The 21,376-nt window shown below is 43.0% G+C and overlaps 1 protein-coding gene across 1 annotated transcript in view; it reads right to left on the reverse strand.

Annotated features, from left to right (window-relative positions):
* LOC124595312 (monocarboxylate transporter 13-like) overlaps positions 1 to 21,376 on the reverse strand; it is a 137,526-nt gene that overhangs the window by 115,166 nt on the left and 984 nt on the right. The window lies entirely within an intron of this gene.

Consider the following 21,376-nt stretch of genomic DNA (forward strand, 5'->3'; position numbering starts at 1 on the left):
CTCCACAGTACATCGATGTTGTCGCCAGTGGTCGGCGGAAGGTGCACGTGCCCGTCGACCTGGGACCGGACCGCAGCGACGCACAGATGCACGCCAAGACCGTAGGATCCTACGCAGTGCCGTAGGGGACCGCACCGCCACTTCCCAGCAAATTAGGGACACTGTTGCTCCTGGGGTATCGTCGAGGACCATTCGCAACCGTCTCCATGAAGCTGGGCTACAGTCCCGCACACCGTTAGGCCGTCTTCCGCTCACGCCCCAACATCGTGCAGCCCGCCTCCAGTGGTGTCGCGACAGGCGTGAATGGAGGGACGAATGGAGACGTGTCGTCTTCAGCGATGAGAGTCGCTTCTGCCTTGGTGCCAATGATGGTCGAATGCGTGTTTGGCGCCGTGCAGGTGAGCGCCACAATCAGGACTGCATACGACCGAGGCACACAGGGCCAACACCCGGCATCATGGTGTGGGGAGCGATCTCCTACCCTGGCCGTACTCCACTGGTGATCATCGAGGGGACACTGAATAGTGCACGGTACATCCAAACCGTCATCGAACCCATCGTTCTACCATTCCTAGACCGGCAAGGGAACTTGCTGTTCCAACAGGACAATGCACGTCCGCATGTATCCCGTGCCACCCAACGTGCTCTAGAAGGTGTAAGTCAACTATCCTGGCCAGCAAGATCTCCGGATCAGTCCCCCATTGAGCATGTTTGGGACTGGATGAAGCGTCGTCTCACGCGGTCTGCACGTCCAGCACGAACGCTGGTCCAACTGAGGCGCCAGGTGGAAATGGCATGGCAAGCCGTTCTACAGGACTACATCCAGCATCTCTACGATCGTCTCCATGGGAGAATAGCAGCCTGCATTGCTGCGAAAGGTGGATATACACTGTACTAGTGCCGACATTGTGCATGCTCTGTTGCCTGTGTCTATGTGCCTGTGGTTCTATCAGTGTGATCATGTGATGTATCTGACCCCAGGAATGTGTCAATAAAGTTTCCCTTTCCTGGGACAATGAATTCACGGTGTTCTTATTTCAATTTCCAGGAGTAATATATATATATATATATATATATATATATATATATATATATATATATATATATATATATATATATATATATATATATATGTCCAGAGAAACACATTTTTGAAAGTTTTCTAACATTTTAGAAAGGCATGTCACGAAATTGTGTTGTGGACTAAAAAAATAAAGCTTCAAAGAAAATGATATGGACATGCGTATTCAAATACAGGGATATCTAAACAGGCAGAATATGGCGCTCGGTTGGCACTGTTTGGCGCTGCTGTTAGATCGGTTATTGCTGCTACAATGGTAGGTTATCAGGATTTAAGAGAGTTTGAACGTGATGTTATAGTCGGCGCACGAGCGATGGGACACAGTATCTCCAGGGTAGCGATGAAGTGGGGATTTTCCCGTAAGACTATTTCATCTGTACTGTGAACATCAGGAATCCGATAAAACATCAAATCTCCGACACCAGTGGGGCCGGAAAAAGATCCTGCTTGAACGGGACCAACGACGACTGAAGAGAATCGTTCAACGTGACAGAAGTGCTCCCCATCCGCAAATTGCTGCAGATTTCAGTGCTCGTCCATCAACAAGTGTCACCGTGCGAGTCATTCAACGAATCATCATCATCGATATGGTTTGCGGAGCCGAAGAGCTACTCGTGTACCCTTGTTGATTGCACGACACAAAGCTTTACGCCTCGCCTAGGCCCGTCAACACCGACATTGGACTGTTTATGACTGGAAATAAGTTGCCTGGTAGGACGAGTCTCGCTTCAAATTGTATCGAGCGGTTGGCGATGTACAGGTATGGACACAACCTCATGAATCCATGGACCCTGTACTTCAGCAGGAGACTGTTCAAGCTGATGGAGGCTCTCTAACAACGTGGGGCGTGTACAGTTTGACTGATATGGGACCCCTGATACGTCTAGATACGACACTGACAAGTGACACGCACGTAAGCATCTTGTCTGATCACTTGCATCCGTTCATGTTCACTGTGCACTACGACGAACTTGGGCAATTCCAGCAGGACAATGCCACACTCCACACGCCCAGAATTGCTACAGAGTGGTTGCAGGAACCCTATTCTTAGCTTAAACACTTCCGCTGGCCACCAAACTCCCCAGACGTGGACATTATTGAGCATATCTGGGATTCCGTGCAACATGCTGTTCATAAATCGTAAAGAGTATAAGGGGGCGGAGATCACTTTTGAACGATCCTGCACGATACATAGTGTCAATTCCTTCGCACTACTTAAGACACTAGTCGAGTTCATCCCACGTCGTGCTGCGGCGCTTATGGGTGCTTTCGGGGGCCCTACACGATATTCGGCAGATGTACCAGTTCCTTTGGCTCTGCTGTGTATAAGAATGACCTCTCATAACTTAGAACTCAAAATTTGCACGATATGAAATCGAAATACGCAGTCAGAAGTGTCAGTATTTAACTCAGCACTACGATTGTGAACCCAATGCTGAGCATTAAGGATACGAGAGCGTGTGAATGAGCGGAATGCTATCTCATTGATCCATTTATAGCCGCTTTCGAGGAAGTCAATCTTTCTATGACCCCATAACCCTTTTCCCGGCCCCGCTTTTGAATCCTCGCATGGCAGTTCCTTCGTTAGTCTGATTTGACTTTTCTGCCCCCAAACGCTAACGAGTGTGAGAGTGAGAGTGAGAGTGAGAAAGCCGTGAAGGGGGAGACAGTTCATATCCTATCCGCCTGTGCTTGCGCAACTTCCTGAGATTTACACGTCCTACCTGTGGATTTTCGAGCCGTGTGGTTTTATTTTTATCGGCAGGTGCGGTCACAGCTTGTGAATGGACGCCCTGATTTAGCTGGAATCTTCTGTGCAGGTGGTCACGACGCCAAGCCCGTCCACATTGCAGGAAACCTGAAAGTAGCTTGAAATTTTCTGGAAACCATCGGCCTTGCCACGTTGGTAACATTGGTTCCCGCCCGATCACTGAAGTTAAGCAACGTCGGGGTGCGTCTAGTACTTGGGTGACCGTCCAGAAAAAGCCGGGTGCCGTTAGTTTTTAGGACACACAAACTGCCAAAGCGGCGACCAATTAAAAGACTTGCAACCAGCCTTTGGTGCCACATGATATTTTCTAGAATCCCTTGTCATTTTTGAGTACCATCTATGTTACTCTCTTCGAGTTAACTGAGAAATTGTTGAATTTATATAGAAATATAAACGCTTTTACCAATTTTGTTTAGGGCGCGGGTAATGACCCCTTGACCCTTCCCCCGCCCCCGCTTTTCGATCCTCGCATGGTCGTAGCTTCGTTAGCATAATTTTACTTTTGTGCCCCAAACGACACAGTCAAACGGCCTTTTGTCTATATACCTGTCCTGCCCCCTCCGAGGATTAAATACAATCCGATCAAAAGCTAATGTTTTACTGTGACTTTGGACGTTCTTCGCTGCTCAAACGCTGAAACCTCAATCTGAACAACTCGTATAAATGTTCCAACGTAGCTTCGGGTTTCTGGCAGCGAAGGCAGAGCTTCTTTGGAACCAAAATTGTCGGTGAAAGGTGGTGCAGTAACTCCTTGGTATAAATTATAGTATTCTGATGATGCTCTATAGCCTCTAATGAAATCACCGGGAAGTAACAAGAGATGGTACTACTCGTCGAAACTCACCTATCACACGATTCGAAAATTTTGCCTTTGCCTAATTATTCAAGATGCCAGAAAATAACAACAGTTGACTTTGCTGCATTCCACGTTTTTCAGCTGTTCTATGTAGATGCACGTTTCGAAACGGAGAATAGTATGATATGACAGCTTTCTTCTTTTTTGCCTTTATACCGTACGTGCACGGAGTCGGCATGATTATTATCAAATTTGGCATCCTTAATGTTATAGGTTGGGTAATGCCCCTCCTGAATCCCCCCACCCCTTCCCGCACGGTATTTGTGTATCACAAACATCTCGTGTGCTTTCGAGTTGTGTAACTGAGGTTTGACGCCAGTAACAGACCGAAATTCGTCTGAATGGATGTTGAAAACCAGCTAAAAATCACACCCAAGCCGGCCAGCATACCGGCACTCATCGTTAACCCTGCTGAAGGATTCAACCCCCGACGCTCCTGTCCGAATCCGGGACGCGGCGTACTAACAAGGGGAGCGTACGAACTTTCCCTCACCTGTTTGATTCATGCTGAAAGGTTGCGAAGGTTTTAACATTTGTAAACACGAAGACGCAATTCTTGAGCGTTATCGAGAAAATAGAGTTTAAAAATTTTGTTTGCCTGTATATTTTGTATGGGCGCTAGTTTTCAAGGAGGCCTTAGCCGAGCGAGTAAACGTTTACCTTCAGAAGTGCGACGTCTTTGGATCGAATCTCCCTGCCGGCACTTTTTCATTTCCACTTCATTCTAACAGATTTATTATGACACAGAAAATTACCAATATTTAATGATTCATTATTATTTTCGGAAGGAAAAAAGAGAACAACATTTCGTAAGAAGATTGGAAATGTAGAAAAGGATACCCATAAAGTTGCAAATCAGTGAAGTTATTTTATTTATGTATCCATCTTTGTGACAAGTATAATGTGTAACCTATGGAGCACTGCAGGAATCAGGATGATACTGATCACAGAAACATGGAGAACAATAACTATTGCGACAAACAGCACTTTTAATGAACGTAGAGTTTCTGCATGCGCATGCTTTTTTCAGTGTGTGTATTGCTTACTTTTATAAACGCTTATCTGTCATCACAGAATTTTGTGGTTTACCACGTATATCTGTTAGAATTACGAGGGAGAAAAAAAAAGCGACCGGCAGGACGATTCGACATTCGATCCACAGACCATGCGCTTAAGAAACTAAGCGATTACTCGCTCGGCTGCGGAATCGTTTAAGGCTAAGAACACTACGAAGTATATAATCACGTCGAAAATTTTCCTATTTTTTTACATATGTTGAAGTACTACTCGTGCCCTACAAACCCTATCAGTACGAATCAAATCGGCGAAGGGAAGTTCGTACGGTCGCCTTAGAAGACGCGCGACTAATTGATCAACATGTATGTCATTATAAACGGAACCCTAGTTACTGGTACGCAATAAGAGAAAGGAATGTACAATCATCCTGCTGCACGATCGTCATGCAGTTCGTCTGAAGTGAGTTAACCATTTTAGTACCAGTGGTTTTAGCCTGAGACCATTGTTTTGTTAATTTTTTTGTAAGTACCAGCCTTTGGCATGAAACCACCGATGCTGTGGCAAGACAGACTTCTTGTGGTACACTGACGTACTGTTACGAATGTAGTGCATTGCAACGGTCACAGCTTAAAAGCAACAGTGAACGCGGAGGTTGAGCTGCGTGACTGTATGGGACTGTGACATGCGGTTTTTTTATGGTGGCCATACTGAAGAGATGACTGACAGTAAAAGGGCGTGCTAAAACTTAATTGCTCCGAATTTAATTACGACTCTTAAGCTTTCTGAATAAAACAAACGTTATAAAATACATCTTTTTTCTTCACGTCACCATGCACTGATCAGATCTGGCGTGTCGGGAAGCCAGCTCACCAAATGGAACTCGCCACTGTGTTCCTCGCACCGCTCCATCGCGCTCCTGGTTTTGCGACACTGCGCATTAGCTTGTCGAGAAATGCCACTGATGGCCACTTAAACATGATCGCCGTGAAGGGGTGGCACGTGATCTGAAAGCAGTGTACGACACTTCTTGGCCGTCATGGTCCCTTGCACGGGCTCCACTGGACGCATGGATGCCCGCGTGAATTTCATGCAGAGCATAATTTTGCCGCCGCCAGCTAGTCCCCATCCCACAGTACAGGTGTCATTTAGCTGTTCCCCTGGAAGACGACGGATTCGCACCCTCCCATCGACATGAAGAAGACCTCGGGATTCATCCGACCACGAAACTTTCTGTCACTGCGCCAACGTTCAGTGCAGATGGTAACGTGCCCATTTAGTCATGTTGCCGATGTCGTGTCAACACTGGCATGTGCATGGGTCACTGCCTGCGGAGGCCCATCGTGAAGGGTATTGGGTGTACTTTGTGTTCAGACACGCTTTAACTCCGCCCAGTATTAAAGTCTGATGTTAGTTCCGTCACAGTTCGCCGCCTGTCCTGTTTTACCAGTTTGCCTCGCCTAAGACGTCCGACATCTGTACTCAGGGATGCTCGCCCAAGCCCACGACGTCTGGACGTGCTTTCACCACATGTTGATACCACCGTATTCCTTGAACACCCGACTGATCGTGTAGTTTTCGAAATGCTTGTGCAGAGCCTCTTGGTCACCACAATCTGCTCTCGGTCAGACTCAAACAGATCGCGCGCCTTTCCCATTCTACAAACGGACAGTGCGCTCACTGATACTACACACACGGTGCGTGACTAGCAATCGTTTCTCACCAAGAGACGCTGCTATCGCCTGGACAGGTTTATATCGATAGTAGGTCAGTGGTCATAACGTTCTGGTTAATTCGTGCATTTACAGCCCTCTGCCGCAACAGAGTTCCGAATTGTAGAGTGTAACGTAACTATGTCGGTGAGTGATGAACAGCGTGCTGTTATCGAGTTTCAAAATCGACGAGTTCGTCCACTCGTAGAGCACCCTCTCCTTCAGCATGGTAATTCCAGACCACCAACAGGTTCTGTGACATCTGCAGCAATCACGGTTCTAGGTGCTTCCGTCTGGAACCGCGCAACCGCTACGGTCACAGGTTCGAATCCTGCCTCGGGCATGGATGTGTGTGACGTCCTTAGGTTAGTTAGGTTTAAGCAATTTTAAGTTCTAGGGGACTGATGACCTCAGAAGTCAAGTCCCTTAGTGCTCAGAACCATTTGAACCATTTTGCAGCAATCAGACGCCTTCGGTTCTCCATCATCGATCTCCATACGGTTTCAACTTAGCGCCATCAGATTTTCATGTTTATAAAACGTGAAATACACCTTCGAGTATTTGTCTATGATAGCAATGAAGCTGTGCTTTTATCAGTGGTTTCGTAATGAAACCACTGGGGCAGAATGTAGTTCTGACGATTTATTAAATATTTAGCCTGTTTTTGCTTTTTATTTAGGACTATAATTTGTTTGAGTTTATGGAAGTTTCGAGATATGTGATCGTGCCTGGGTAAATTCCGAATTTGCTTTCAAATATATCACATGAAATGATAGGCGGCTCGACTATGTCCTGGTGGTTTCAAAATTAAACAACAACAACCTTAGACAATTGGTTTTTTGCTTTCTTGCCAGTTTCCTTTTTTATTCGTTGATGACTATGGTGATAAATGTCACTTGTGGAAATTTTTGAAATTGTTTGTACTCAAAGGGTTAATAAATCCTCGTGCAGTTACAGAACGGTCGAACGTAGTCTTGCGTTCTAAGCACACCGAACAAAAATCTAGTCATTCCTGTGGAAACAAGACGGTCAATACTATGATACACTGCTTGTAACCTTACTAGTGGCCTCATCTACATCTACATGACTACTCTGCAATTCACATTTAAATGCTTGGCAGAGGGTTCGTAGAACCACAATCCTACTATCTCTCTACCATTCCACTCCCGAACAGCGCGCGGGAAAAACTAACACCTAAACCTTTCTGTTCGAGCTCTGATTTCTCTTATTTTATTTTGATGATCATTCCTACCTATGTAGGTTGGGCTCAAAAAAATATTTTCGCTTTCGGAAGAGAAAGTTTGTGACTGAAATTTCGGAAGAGAAAGTTTGTGACTGAAATTTCGGAAGAGAAAGTTTGTGACTGAAATTTCGTAAATAGATCTCGCCGCGACGAAAAACGTCTTTGCTTTAATGACTTCCATCCCAATTCGCGTATCATATCTGCCACTCTCTCTCCCCTATTACGTGATAATACAAAACGAGCTGCCCTTTTTTGCACCCTTTCGATGTCCTCCGTCAATCCCACCTGGTAAGGATCCCACACCGCGCAGCAATATTCTAACAGAGGACGAACGAGTTTAGTGTAAGCTGTCTCTTTAGTCGACTTGTTGCATCTCCTAAGTGTCCTGCCAATGAAACGCAACCTTTGGCTCGCCTTCCCCACAATATTATCTATGTGGTCTTTCCAACTGAAGTTGTTCGTAATTTTAATACCCAGGTACTCAGTTGAATTGACAGCCTTGAGAATTTTACTATTTATCGAGTAATCGAATTCCAACGGATTTCTTTTGGAACTCATGTGGATCGCCTCACACTTTTCGTTATTTAGCGTTAACTGCCACCTGCCACACCATACAGCAATCTTTTCTAAATCACTTTGCAACTGATACTGGTCTTCGGATGACCTTACTAGACGGTAAATTACAGCATCATCTGCGAACAACCTAAGCACTGCTCAGATTGTCACACAGGTCATTTACATAGATCAGGAACAGCAGAGGTCCCAGGACGCTTCCCTGGGGAACACCTGATATCACTTCAGTTTTACTCGATGATTTGCCGTCTATTACTACGAACTGCGACCTTCCTGACAGGAAATCGCGAAACCAGTCGCACAACTGAGACGATACCCCATAGGCCCGCAGCTTGATTAGAAGTCGCTTGTGAGGAACGGTGTCAAAAGCTTTCCGGAAATCTAGAAATACGGAATCAACTTGAGATCCCCTGTCGATAGAGGCCATTACTTCGTGCGAATAAAGAGCTAGCTGCGTTGCACAAGAACGATGTTTTCTGAAACCATGCTGATTACGTATCAATAGATCGTTCCCTTCGAGGTGATTCGTAATGTCTGAATACAGTATATGCTCCAAAACCCTACTGCTAACCGAGGTCAATGATATAGGTCTGTAGTTAGATGGATTACTCCTACTACCCTTCTTAAACACTGGTGCGACCTGTGCAATTTTCCAATCTGTAGGTACAGATCTATCGGTGAGCGAGCGGTTGTATATGAGTGCTATGTAGGGAGCTGTTTTATCAGCGTAATCTGAAAGGAACCTAATCGGTATACAATCTGGACCTGACGACTTGCCCGTATCAAGCGATTTGAGTTGCTTCGCAACCCCTAAGGTATCTACTTCTACTTCCTCAATCCTCCTAGGAAGTTTCTTCGAGGTTGTCACATCCAGGATACGCCACTGTTGGTTAGAACCCATACATCTACATGGATACTCTGCAAATCACATTTAAGTGCCTGGCAGAGGGCTCATCGAACCACCTTCAAAATTCTCTGTTATTCCAATCTCGTATAGCGCGCGGAAAGAACGAACACCTACATCTTTCCGTAAGAGCTCTGACTTCCCTTATTTTACCGTGATGATCGTTCCTCCCTATGTAGGTCGGTGTCAACAAAATACTTTCGCATTCGGAGGAGAAAGTTGGTGATTTGAATTTCGTGAGAAGATTCCGTCGCAACGAAAAACGCCTTTCTTTCAATGATTTCCAGCCCAAATCCTGTATCATTTCTGCGACACTCTCTCCCGTATTTCGCGATAATACAAAACGTGCTGCCTTTCTTTGAACTTTTTCGGTGTACTGCGTCAGTCCTACCTGGTAAGGATTCCCCACCGCTTAACAGTATTCTAAAAGAGGACGAACAAGCGTAGTGTAGGCAGTCTCCTTAGTAGATCTCTTACATTTTCTAAGTGGCCTGCCAATGAAACGCAGTCTTTGGTTAGCCTTTCCCACAACATTTACTGTGTGTTCCTTCCAGTTTAAGTTGTTCGTAAGTGTAATACATAGGTATTTAGTTGAATTTACGGCTTTTAGATTAGACTGATTATGGTATAATCAAAGTTTAACGAGTTCCTTTAAGCACTCATGTGGATGACCTCACACTTTTCATTATTTAGGGTCAACTGCCACTTTTCGCACCATTCAGGTATCTTTTCTAAATCGTTTTGCAATGTGTTTTGATCTTCTGATGTCTTTATTAGTTGATAAACGGCAGCGTCATCTGCAAACAACCAAGACGGCTGCTCAGATTGTCTCCCAGATCGTTTATATGGATAAGGAACAGCAAAGGGCCTATAACACTACCTTGGGGAACGCCAGAAATCACTTCTGTTTTACTCGATAAAATCACAAATCCAGTCACATAACTGAGATATTCCACAAGCACGCAAATTCACCATGAACCGCTTATGTGGTACAGTTTCAAGAGCCTTCCGGAAATCCAGAAATACGGAATCTATCTGAAATCCCTTATCAATAGCACTCAGCACTTCATGTGAATAAAGAGCTAGTTATGTTTCACAGGAACGATGTTTTCTAAACCCATTTTGACTGTGTGTCAATAGCCATCCCTGCTTAGCCATTTTGCACTTCCTGTCGATCTCATTTTTGAGACGTTTGTATTCCTTTTTGCCTGCTTCATTTACTGCATTTTTATATTTTCTCCTTTCATCAATTAAATTCAATATTTCTTCTGTTACCCAAAGATTTCTACTAGCCCTCGTCTTTTTACCTACTTGATCCTCTGCTGCCTTCACTACTTTATCCCCATTCTTCTTCTACTGTATTTCTTTCCCCCATTCCTGTCAATTGTTCTCTTATGCTCTCCATGAAACTCTGTACAACCTCTGGTTTAGTCAGTTTATCCAGGTCCCATCTCCTTAAATTCCCACCTTTTTGTAGTTTCTTCAGTTTTAATCCACAGTTCATAACCAATAGATTGTGGCCAGAGTCCATATCTGTCCCTGGAAATGTCTTACAATTTAAAACCTGGTTCCTAAATCTCACAAATATATACTCGAGAGAAAAGGTGTAAATATTACACTGAAGTTTAATCGTTAGTGATTTGTATATTGAGCAAGCAGTAAAGGAAACAAAAGAAAAATTCGGAGTAGGTATTAAGATCCGTGGAGAAGAAGTAAAAACTTTGAGGTTCGCCGATGACATTGTAATTCTGTCAGAGACAGTAAAGGACTTGGAAGAGCAGTTCAACGGAATGGACAGTGTCTTGAAACGAGGATATAAGATGAACATCAACAAAAGCAAAACGAGGATAATGGAATGTAGTCGAATTAAATAGGGTGATGCTGCGGTGACGCTTAAAGTAATAAATGGGTTTTGCTATTTGAGGAGCAAAATAACAGATGATGGTCGAAGTAGAGAGGATATAAAATGTAGACTGGCAATGGCAAGGAAAGCGTTTCTGAAGAAGAGAAATTTGTTAACATCGAGTATAGATTTAAGTGTCAGGAAGTCGTTTCTGAAAGTATTTGTATGGAGTGTAGCCATGTATGGAAGTGTAACATGGACGATAAATAGTTTGGACAAGAAGAGAATAGAAGCTTTCGAAATCTGGTGCTACAGAAGAATGCTGAAGATTAGATGGGTAGATGACATAACTAACGAGGAGGTATTGAACAGAATTGGGGAGGAGTCCGTGGCATAACTTGACAAGAAGAAGGGACTGGTTGGTAGGACATGTTCTGAGGCATCAAGGGATCACAAATTTAGCATTGGAGGGCAGCGTGGAGGGCAAAAATCGTAGAGGGAGACCAAGAGATGAATACACTAAGCAGATTGAGAAGGATGTAGGTAGCAGTAAGTACTGGGTGATGAAGCTTGCACAGGATAGAGTAGCATGGAGAACTGCATCAAACCAGTCTCAGGACTGAAGACAACAACAACAAATATTTGTGCATTGTTCTCAATGGAAACAATGGATCAGCTTCTCGCACATCGTAAACTAGCTGTTGCCTACCGCTGTGCTCGCATATCAGTATTTCTGTTATGATGGGTGATGGTGAGTAAGTAAGCTACTGAATGTGGAATAACATCAGCTGCCCTCACGTGTCTGCCTGTTCACATAAGCATAGCCTCTGATACGCGCCCTGCTCTACCCCCTTCCAAGTTGTCTCAACACACGATGCGTCACCATACGTAGCATTGTTGCTGTTGGGCAGTGCATACAGAGGGGCATGGACAGGACTGCGCATCTATGTATCGTGCTTTAGAGGTAGCTACACATTATATAACGTCTTCATTTTACAACAAATATATCATAAACACATTGAAGATTGTATTCTTTTTCTTTGAATTGTATCACATAACACCACTTTTTGTGGCCTTCAGTCCAAAGACTAGTTTGGTGCGGCTCACTGCTACTCTACGTGCCCCTTCATCTCCAAATGACTGCCACAACCTACATCCTTCTGAATCTGTTTACTGTATTCATTTCTTCGCCCCCATTTTTGTCCTCTCTCTCGCCCCCCTCCCCCAGATGCCTCCAATATTAAATTGGTGATCCTTTGATGTCTCATAATGTGTCCCATCAGTCGATCCCTTATTCTAGTCACGTTGTGCCACATTTCTTTTCTCCCCAATTGATTCAGTGTCTTCACATTAGTTACGGAAGTCCGTCTGATCTTTACCATTGTTCTGTAGCACATTTGAAGAGCTTCCGATCTACATCTACATGATTACTCTGCAATTCACATTTAAGTGCTTGGCAGAGGGTTCATCAAACCGCAATCACACTCTCTCTCTACCATTCCACTCCCGAACAGCGCGCGGGAAAAACTAACACCTAAACCTTTCTGTTCGAGCTCTGATTTCTCTTATTTTATTTTAATGATCATTCCTACCTATGTAGGTTGGGCTCAACAAAATATTTTCGCTTTCGGAAGAGAAAGTTGGTGACAAATTTCGTAAATAGATCTCGCCGCGACGAAAAACGTCTTTGCTTTAATGACTTCCATCCCAATTCGCGTATCATATCTGCCACTCTCTCCCCCCTACTACGTGATAATACAAAACGAGCTGCCCTTTTTTCTGCGCCCTTTCGATGTCCTCCGTCAATCCACCTGGTAAGGATCCCACACCGCGCAGCAATATTCTAACAGAGGACGAACGAGTGTAGTGTAAGCTGTCTCTTTAGTCGACTTGTTGCATCTTCTAAGTGTCCTGCCAATGAAACGCAACCTTTGGCTCGCCTTCCCCACAATATTATCCATGTGGTCTTTCCAACTGAATTTGTTCGTAATTTTAACACCCAGGTACTTAGTTGAATTGACAGTCTTGAGAATTGTACTATTTATCGAGTAATCGAATTCCAACGGATTTTTTTTGGAACTCATGTGGATCACCTCACACTTTTCGTTATTTAGCGTCAACTGCCACCTGCCACACCATACAGCAATCTTTTCTAAATCGCTTTGCAACTGATACTTCTTGTCTAAAGTGTTTATCGTCCATGATTCACTTCGATATACGGCTACACTCCATACAAGTACCTCCAGGAGTCTTCCTAGCACTTAAATCTCTATTCGACGTCAACAAATTTCTCTTCTTCAGAAAAGCTTTTCTTACCATTGCCAGTCCACGTTTTATATCCTCTCTATTTCGGCCTTCAGTAATTTTGCTGCCCAAGTAATAAAACTCATCAACTACTTTCAGAGTCTCGTTTCGTAATCGACTACATTCGATCTTCCTTTTTTGTTTCTGATTGTCTTCATCTTTATCTTCATCTTCATTTCAAGACACTGTCCAGTCCATTCAATTGTTTTTCGAATTCCCTTGCTGTTCTGACAGAATAACAATGTCATCGGTAAAGCTCAAAGTTTAGTTTACTGCTTGCTAACTGTACATATTGAATAACATCGGCACTTGGGTACAGTTTCACTCCTTTCCCAACCAATGTTTCCGTTTTATGCCCCCCGACTAATGTAATTGCTGTCTGGTGCCTGTAGAAGTTGTAAAAAGCCTATCGTTCCTTGATTTTACCACTGTTACCTTCAGAATTTCAAAGAATATTCCAGCCAACTTCGAAAGCTTTCTCTAAGTCTCTAGTGCTATCAATGTAGGTTTGCCTTTCCTTAACGTATCTTCTAAGATAAGTCGTAAGATCAGTATTGGCTCTCTGGAAGCCAAACTGATCTCCCCCGAGGTCGGTTTCTGTTACTTTTTCCACTCTAAAGAATTTGTGTTAGTATTTTGCAACGTTGACTAATTAAACTGATAGTTCAGCAAAATTTTCAGCTGTCTGTCTATGCTTTCCTTGAAATTGGAATTATTTTCTTTTTGAAGTACGAAGGTATTTCGCCTGCCTTACACATATTCTACAAGATGGAAGAGTTGTGTCATAGTTGGTTCTCCCAAGGCTACCAGTAGTTCTGACGGAATGTTGTCTACTCCCGTCGCCTTGTTTCGACTTAGACCTTTCAGTGCTCTGTCGAACTTCGCTCACTGTATCGTAAGCCACCCATTCGTCTTCTACCATATTGCTTTCCCCTCTTCTGGTCAATCGTTACCTAATGTCCCTCAAACACTCAACCTCTCGTTCTTTCAACTTATCCAGGTCTCGTCTCCTTAAATCCCTACCTTTTTCCAGTTTCTTCAGTTTTAATCTACAGTTCATAATCAATAAATTGTGCCCAGAGTCCATATCTGCCCCCGGAAATTTCTTGTAATTTAGAATCTTGTTCCGAAATTTCGGTCTAACCGTTATATAGTAACTCTGAAACCTCCTGGTGTCTCCAGGTCTCTTCCAGGTATACAACCTATTTTCATTAGTCTTACACTAACTGTTAGCAATGATTAAAATATGCTCTGTGCGTTACTCTATCAGGTGGCTTCCTTATTCATTCCTTTACCCCAGTCCACATTAACTCACTACTTTTGTTTTTCTTCCTTTTCATACTGCCGAATTCTAGTCCATCATCACAAATTTCTGTCTTAACTGTCTGAATCATGTATTTCGTCATATATTTCTTCAATCTCTTCATTATCTGCGAAGCTAGTTGGTATATAAACTTGCTTTCCTGTGGCGGATGTTGGCTTTGTGTATCTTGGCTACGATAATGCGTTCACTATGCTTTTCGTAGTATTTTATCCTCATTCTTATTTACTTATTCATTATCAAATTTACTCCTGCTTTACTCATTTTTTGATTGGGTGTCTATAACCCTGTATTCGCCTGACCAGAAGTCCTGTTCCTCTTTCCACTGAACTTCATTAATCCCCACTATAACTTTAGCATATCGATGTCCCTTTTTAAATTTTCTAACATACCTGCCCAATTAAGGGATCTAACATTCCACGCTCCGATCCGCAAAACGGAAGTTTTCTTTCTCCTGATGACGACATCCTCTTGAGCACTTCCCGCTCGGAGATCCGAACGAGGGACTATTTTATCTCCGGAATATTTTGCCCAAGAGGATGGTATCATCTTTAAACAGTACAGCAGAACGGCATCCCTTCGGGAAAAATTACGGCTTTAGTACCCCCCTGCTTTCAGCCGTTCGTAATAGCAGCACAGCAAGGTCGTTTTGGTTGATGTTACGAGGCCAGATCAGTAAATCATCCAGACTATTGCCCCTGTAACAATTGAAAAGCCTACTGCCGCTCTTCAGAAACCACATCTTTCTCTGGCCTGTGATAACTGCGGTACAGCTATGTGTATCGGTTACGCTCGAAAGCCATATCGCCAGTGGTAAGGTCCGTGGCTCATGGAGGGTGGACGTAGCATGTATCAGGCAATAAACTCATCCTCAGAAATTTAAGAAAGTCAGTAGTCAAAGCGTATATAGCTTTTTCAAAGACTATTTTTCCCTAATTCGCGTAATATTCTTCAAATCTATAAGCATCTTTTACTATACTCTTTCCATAGTAACCTATTTTGTTCTTCAGGGTTCCAGCTGAATCTATATCAAATTTCATGGAAAACTGTTCACCGGGTTAGTCGTGAAAACCAACAGTTACTTTCCCATTTATGATATTAGTATGGATAAAACTTCCAATTCCAAAATCTTTTTTCCGTGATCCGATTCTGATCAACTGAAGCCTGCACGGTGTCTCAGGCTGTACGCAGTGTATCACCTATAAAAATTTGTCTACTAGTTTTGGAGAAGCGTGTTCAGACAGACACGATAGTTTTACAAGCTTAGTATAGATTACTGGAAAAACAGTAAGCATTATAGACGAAAATACGTAGAGAGAGACCTCAAGAAATCGTTAACAAACATTTCAAAGAAAGAAATACTGAACTGAAGGCTTTCGAGGCAGAAAAAATTAACTAGGCGCAAGATCGACAAAAACAAGAAAGGCACTGGGAAGGTGGAGTGCTGGAGACGATAAAGGAGGAAAAGGAATTACTGTCACGCGATACTAGCTGGTCAATATCAAGCTTAAAAAATACACACACACACACACACACACACACACACACACACACACACACACGTGCTCCAAGAGGAACTGTCAATATTCCAAGACAGGATAGATCATTGGAAGCGAAAACGTATAGTGAACATGGGCTCTAAAATGCACATCTTAAGCGCTGTGAGCACTATGTCTTGAATACTGTGAAATCAAATCTCTTCAGTGCAAGCTCTTGGCTTTCCATATTACGGAAACAAGAAAAACGTTATCTAGTAAACTGGAGCTCTAAACCGCATAACTTGAGAGGTAATGAGCCCTTGTTCAGTATGTAATGGTACTTTAATTACGTAACCATTATGGCACCTCATCTGAACCTCTCGGTACCAGTAATATTCTACTGTGTTTCTGTTAACTACTTAACATATTTCTGAGACAACATACAGATTTGATTTCGTTTGTGATACATCGATATGTTTATATTGCAATGATGTTGTTCTTATGTGTATTCTTTCTTTTGTCACTACGATCTTTGACGTACTTTTAACTCTGATTTTTGGGCGCGTAAGCGATAGTTGTTGAGTTGTTAGAGAGTCGGACCTTGAAAAAGTCAAGTGTTGGACGTCATGTTGGAAAGACGCATAACGTAGTCCCCTTATAAAATGTGAACTTTAACAGTGACTGTAAGAGAGATGTTTTCAAGTATGTTTTGTATTGTGAAGTGATTTTTGTGTTTACGTGATATTGCAATAGAAGCAATTAAAAGGAAGTAACTTAATTTCGGAGTGCTGATTATTTTTTTTACATCACCATTGTCCAGCAAAAGTTTAATCTTCAAGGATGGTTTGTGAAGCGCGTCTACGTAACTTTTGAATATAGCAGAATAAAATCTAGGCCTTTTTGCATCCGAGCTTGGAATCATAACCACCTAGATTTTCAACGATTGAGCCATGACTTTACGACGAGACCAGCGTGGGAAACACAAAAAGATGAGTGCCTAGTTTTTTTTTATTATTACATGAAATGACTTTATTAACACTGCTCTAATGACACATGCCACATAATATGACTGTTGTTGCCCGAAAATGCAGTATTTAGCAGCGTGAGCAACACCGCAATCGTTATTAAATTCTGACCTTTGTTGTGGTAGGGTTGTTAGAAGTAGAAGACATGTTTCGCACGAACAGCCATGCTTACTAGACTTTTTGCTTTGATCGTTTCTGTCATATCCCCGAGTATTTACCATTTCTCTTGGGACACCCTGCACATCTGTTAGCCGGTTAGCCGTTATGACTGGCATATGCCACAAGATAGCCATTTCATTTCGCACACAGCGAGAGTTCTCAAACACTGCCTGAATTACAGGGAAGTTTGCTTTAGGGCCGCGGTGAGTGTGAGCCATTGTAAACTTGCAGGTGATAGGGCCGTTAGGCGCTCACAGCGTTATCACAGCAAGAGGTGTGCGTCATAAGCGGCCTCTGCGTTTAACTTGGCCCAGAGTTCACTACAGTAGGTGCCGGTACCGGCTGACGAGGATCTGCTAACGACCGGCGAGTGTCCCAACAGCCGCCGTGTCGCAAACGCTCTGTCTCGCATTCCAGGACCCTGGCCGTGTCAACAGGTGGCCAAACGAGCAGACTCGTTTCAGCGCAACATCCTTCATCCTTCACGCATACACTGCTGATAACTTTCAGACACAGGAGCTCAAGTGCCACTGTTGCCATAGCGCAAGTCGCGGCAGCAGATTTACTCGTAAGATACTGAACTTAACTAACTAGAGAATTTTTCTGCACTGGCACGTAAATGAACAGCGCAGAATTAGAGTTTTACATTATTAAAGAGCTTCTCTGGAAGAATGTGTACACAAAACAGAGCCCCATGAATACAACACACAGAAATCAGACAGCCCGCAACTCCCTATACGCCAAGATTTTAATGTAGGTCATCTTTCTGGAAAATCTGGGAAGAATTGCAAGGCTTCGATTCAAAAACAGCTTGAAATGAACTATGAGCTGGTCATTGGATATGAAATTTGGTGGTCGACCTCATCAAGAAGATCGAAGGATTTATCCTCTTCAGGATACTGTGGACACCTTTGAATCGCGTCGGAATGGTTGTTGGTACAGGTAAGCAACTGATGAACAAATTGTCTACTGGAAAATCCTGAATGGGACTGCGGTGAAATACATTCAATGGACAGGTTAAATGAAATACATTGGTATGAGGGTGAACTGAAGGACCTACTCTGACACAATGACTCGGCCATAGAGCGGCTAAAGAGTATTTGCAACATGGTTTAGAGTTTTAAGGACATTTTAAAGAATGCTATCAACCAGCAAAGAGCTGTAAAAATATTGTAGTTGGTACACTGTGCTAAGCATTTAATGCCATGATTACCTCTGTATATGCCGAACGACATAATAAAATAATTTTACACTACGAACAAACCGACTGGGGTTGCGATATTTTAGACAGTTTTATTTGGAAGGATGGAGGTTTTAGTATCCATCCTGCTATCGTGGTTTTCCTAAATTATTTCGGGCAACTGCCGGGATGGTTTCTACCGTAAGGCCACGACGACTACCTGACGACTCCATCAAGCTAGACCAAGTATAGATAGCTGTAGTGACACACAGATGATGATGATGATGAAATGACCATCAAACCTTGAGCGTGACCGCGCTTCCCTTCAAAATAATGTACAGTAAAGACGACCAAAAACTGCAACAACGAAAGGAGTATCCAGGTAGTGCACGTGAATAACTGGGAGAGCTTTGTGCAATATGTGTTGAACAATGTTGAATCTTAACTAAAAGCAAATACGAAAAAGTATTTCTTAGTAATAGTTTCGTGGTTTTACTTTCAAAGAATCCACCTAATTTTGTTGTTATGGATGAGACATGGGTCTATCACACGGCGACAAACTAAAAACCAGTAAAAGAAATTTGGTGCAAGCCGATGGTCCAGGACGACAAACTTTATTGTGGCCAGTGTTTTCCAGCATTTCAAAAGGGATTTTCCTTACAGAAAAAGAAAAAAAGTAACTGAGGAATACACTACAATTCCACTGCACCACAAAATCATCTTCCTTCATGACAAGGCACCTGTCCTAGATTGCGAAACATTGGAAAAACCGAGGAATTTTAAAACGAGTTGTTTGAACATCCATCGGCTTTGGTAAACGCTGATTTCCACATATTCCCATAGGTAACACAACTTATGACCGGTAGAAGTGGAGTCTAAAGAATTAATATTAATTATGAATACTTTGCGGACCTCTCAACGGAAACAGGTAAGTTAACTAAAGACCATTACCTTAAAAAATCAGAGTTAGTAGAAATATAACTGTATATTTAGGTAAAAAGTCATTTCTAGGTTGTCATCGCTGATATGAGATTCAGGGTTTCCGGGTATTCAAATTAGGCGGGATTGTCCCGAATTTGAATTTTAGACGTTTATCTGTTGATTCTGGCTTTAGAGATCAAATTCGTAAAAGAAAGTATTCAGAAGACTGGCAATCCTGGTCAGCTTGCCGTGAGGTCTTATAGACGATAAATTATGGGGACGCCGTTTCAGACATTTAACTTACACGACGGTAGTGGTTTTAAATCCTTGTCAATCTATCTTCAGTCAAATTTCACATGATTTTATAAGTAAGACTAACACGTAGTATTATCAATTCGTGCTGCTAATTTTCGCAAATGTTTCATCTTCAGAGCCTGTCAAACGAAGCAATGTTATAGCTGCAAGCATTTCTCTGTAACTAATTAGGTGTTACGGCACCACGTGGAAATCCAGCCAAAGCCGAGATGATAGGCATTTTCTTCCGGCAACACTTTCTGCTGGATGACTTTACATTTCATTCTGCACTACTAAGCAGAACAATGAAATGAATTTATCATTGGCCAAATGCTGTTGCGTCGTTTATAATCACCTCCATGTTGACGTGACACTAATCTTTTCCCTCTATAGGCGACATTAACGTCATATAGACATGCTACTTCATTGTAATGGAGTGCTATCACTCTGCAGGCTGTCTAGTGCCACATTGGGATAATATACAGCACATGAACAAGACGACAATGTCAATCAGGTGATACGACGTTTGACCCATAGTAGAGAGCACGAACATTAACAGACATCGACAACCATTAACTGTTCGTGAAGTTTTGTGAAAGACAGTAATCTGTTTCAGTTGGTTCCGCGAAAGGTTACTGAATGCGAATCATGGCACACCAGCTAGAAGTTTGTTAGGCTGCTCTCCCAATACGTTGCCGCGCGCAAAATATTGACACATGGCGCAAAAACTTACTTCAATCCTTGTGGCTGTACACACTGAATCCATATGGCATTTAGTAAAGCGGAATTTGAGGTTTAGTACGGTAAACAAGGTCATTTCATTTCAACCGAAGGTGCAAAACTTGTTAGAATTAAATGTTCCGTCGTCGTTAGATACCGAACATAATCCCAAATGGCCAAGGATGGAGCGGAGGAAACCATTCCGATATTCATATGAAGATCTTTAAGAAAGCCAAGAAAAAGCTAAATCAGGATCGGAACAACCAGGTTTTAACTGCGCCCTTCCCGAGTACGGTCTCATCCTAGCTACTGTTCGTAGTTTCACTTTCAAGGCTGACATTTCGTGCACAAGATTAAATAGATAACATGTACAATATGTACGACAACCAGTGATATCTGTTTTAGCTCTGACACTAACTGCAAAGGAGAACATTTAAATTAATGTTAAGTAGGAAAAATGACAAACTTATGGAATTAGATATACGCTTTATCTTGTCGTTCCTGTTGCCTTCTACAAACTTCGGCGTTAGTCAGTTTTAACTTAGAAAAAGAAGTCATTTTACTTGAGACGAGACGAATTTAACGCGTTTGTCATCTTTGAGCCATTCTAGAGAAAACACTTAAAGAGTTATACTGTTGTTTCACCTGCTTGGTGCAGAATGAACTGTGAAGTCATCGTGCGGGAAGTGTTGCTGGAAGAAAGAACTAACCATCTCTGCCTAGGCTGGATTTCCGCCTGGTGCCGTAGCACCTAATTAGATACGGAGAAATGCTTGCAACTGTAGCACTATGTTCCGTTATACTGACGGGTTCTGAAATGGAAATGGAAATGAGCGTTTGGCGTCATTGGCCGGGAGGCCCCTCGCGGGGCAGGTCCGGCCGCCATATCGCAGGTCTTATCACATTCGGCGCCACATTGGGCGACCTGCACGCCGGATGGGGATGAAATGATGATGAACACAACACAACACCCAGTC

Source organism: Schistocerca americana, chromosome 2, assembly GCF_021461395.2.
Source record: "Schistocerca americana isolate TAMUIC-IGC-003095 chromosome 2, iqSchAmer2.1, whole genome shotgun sequence".
In the NCBI taxonomy this organism is placed as follows: Eukaryota; Metazoa; Arthropoda; class Insecta; order Orthoptera; family Acrididae; genus Schistocerca; species Schistocerca americana.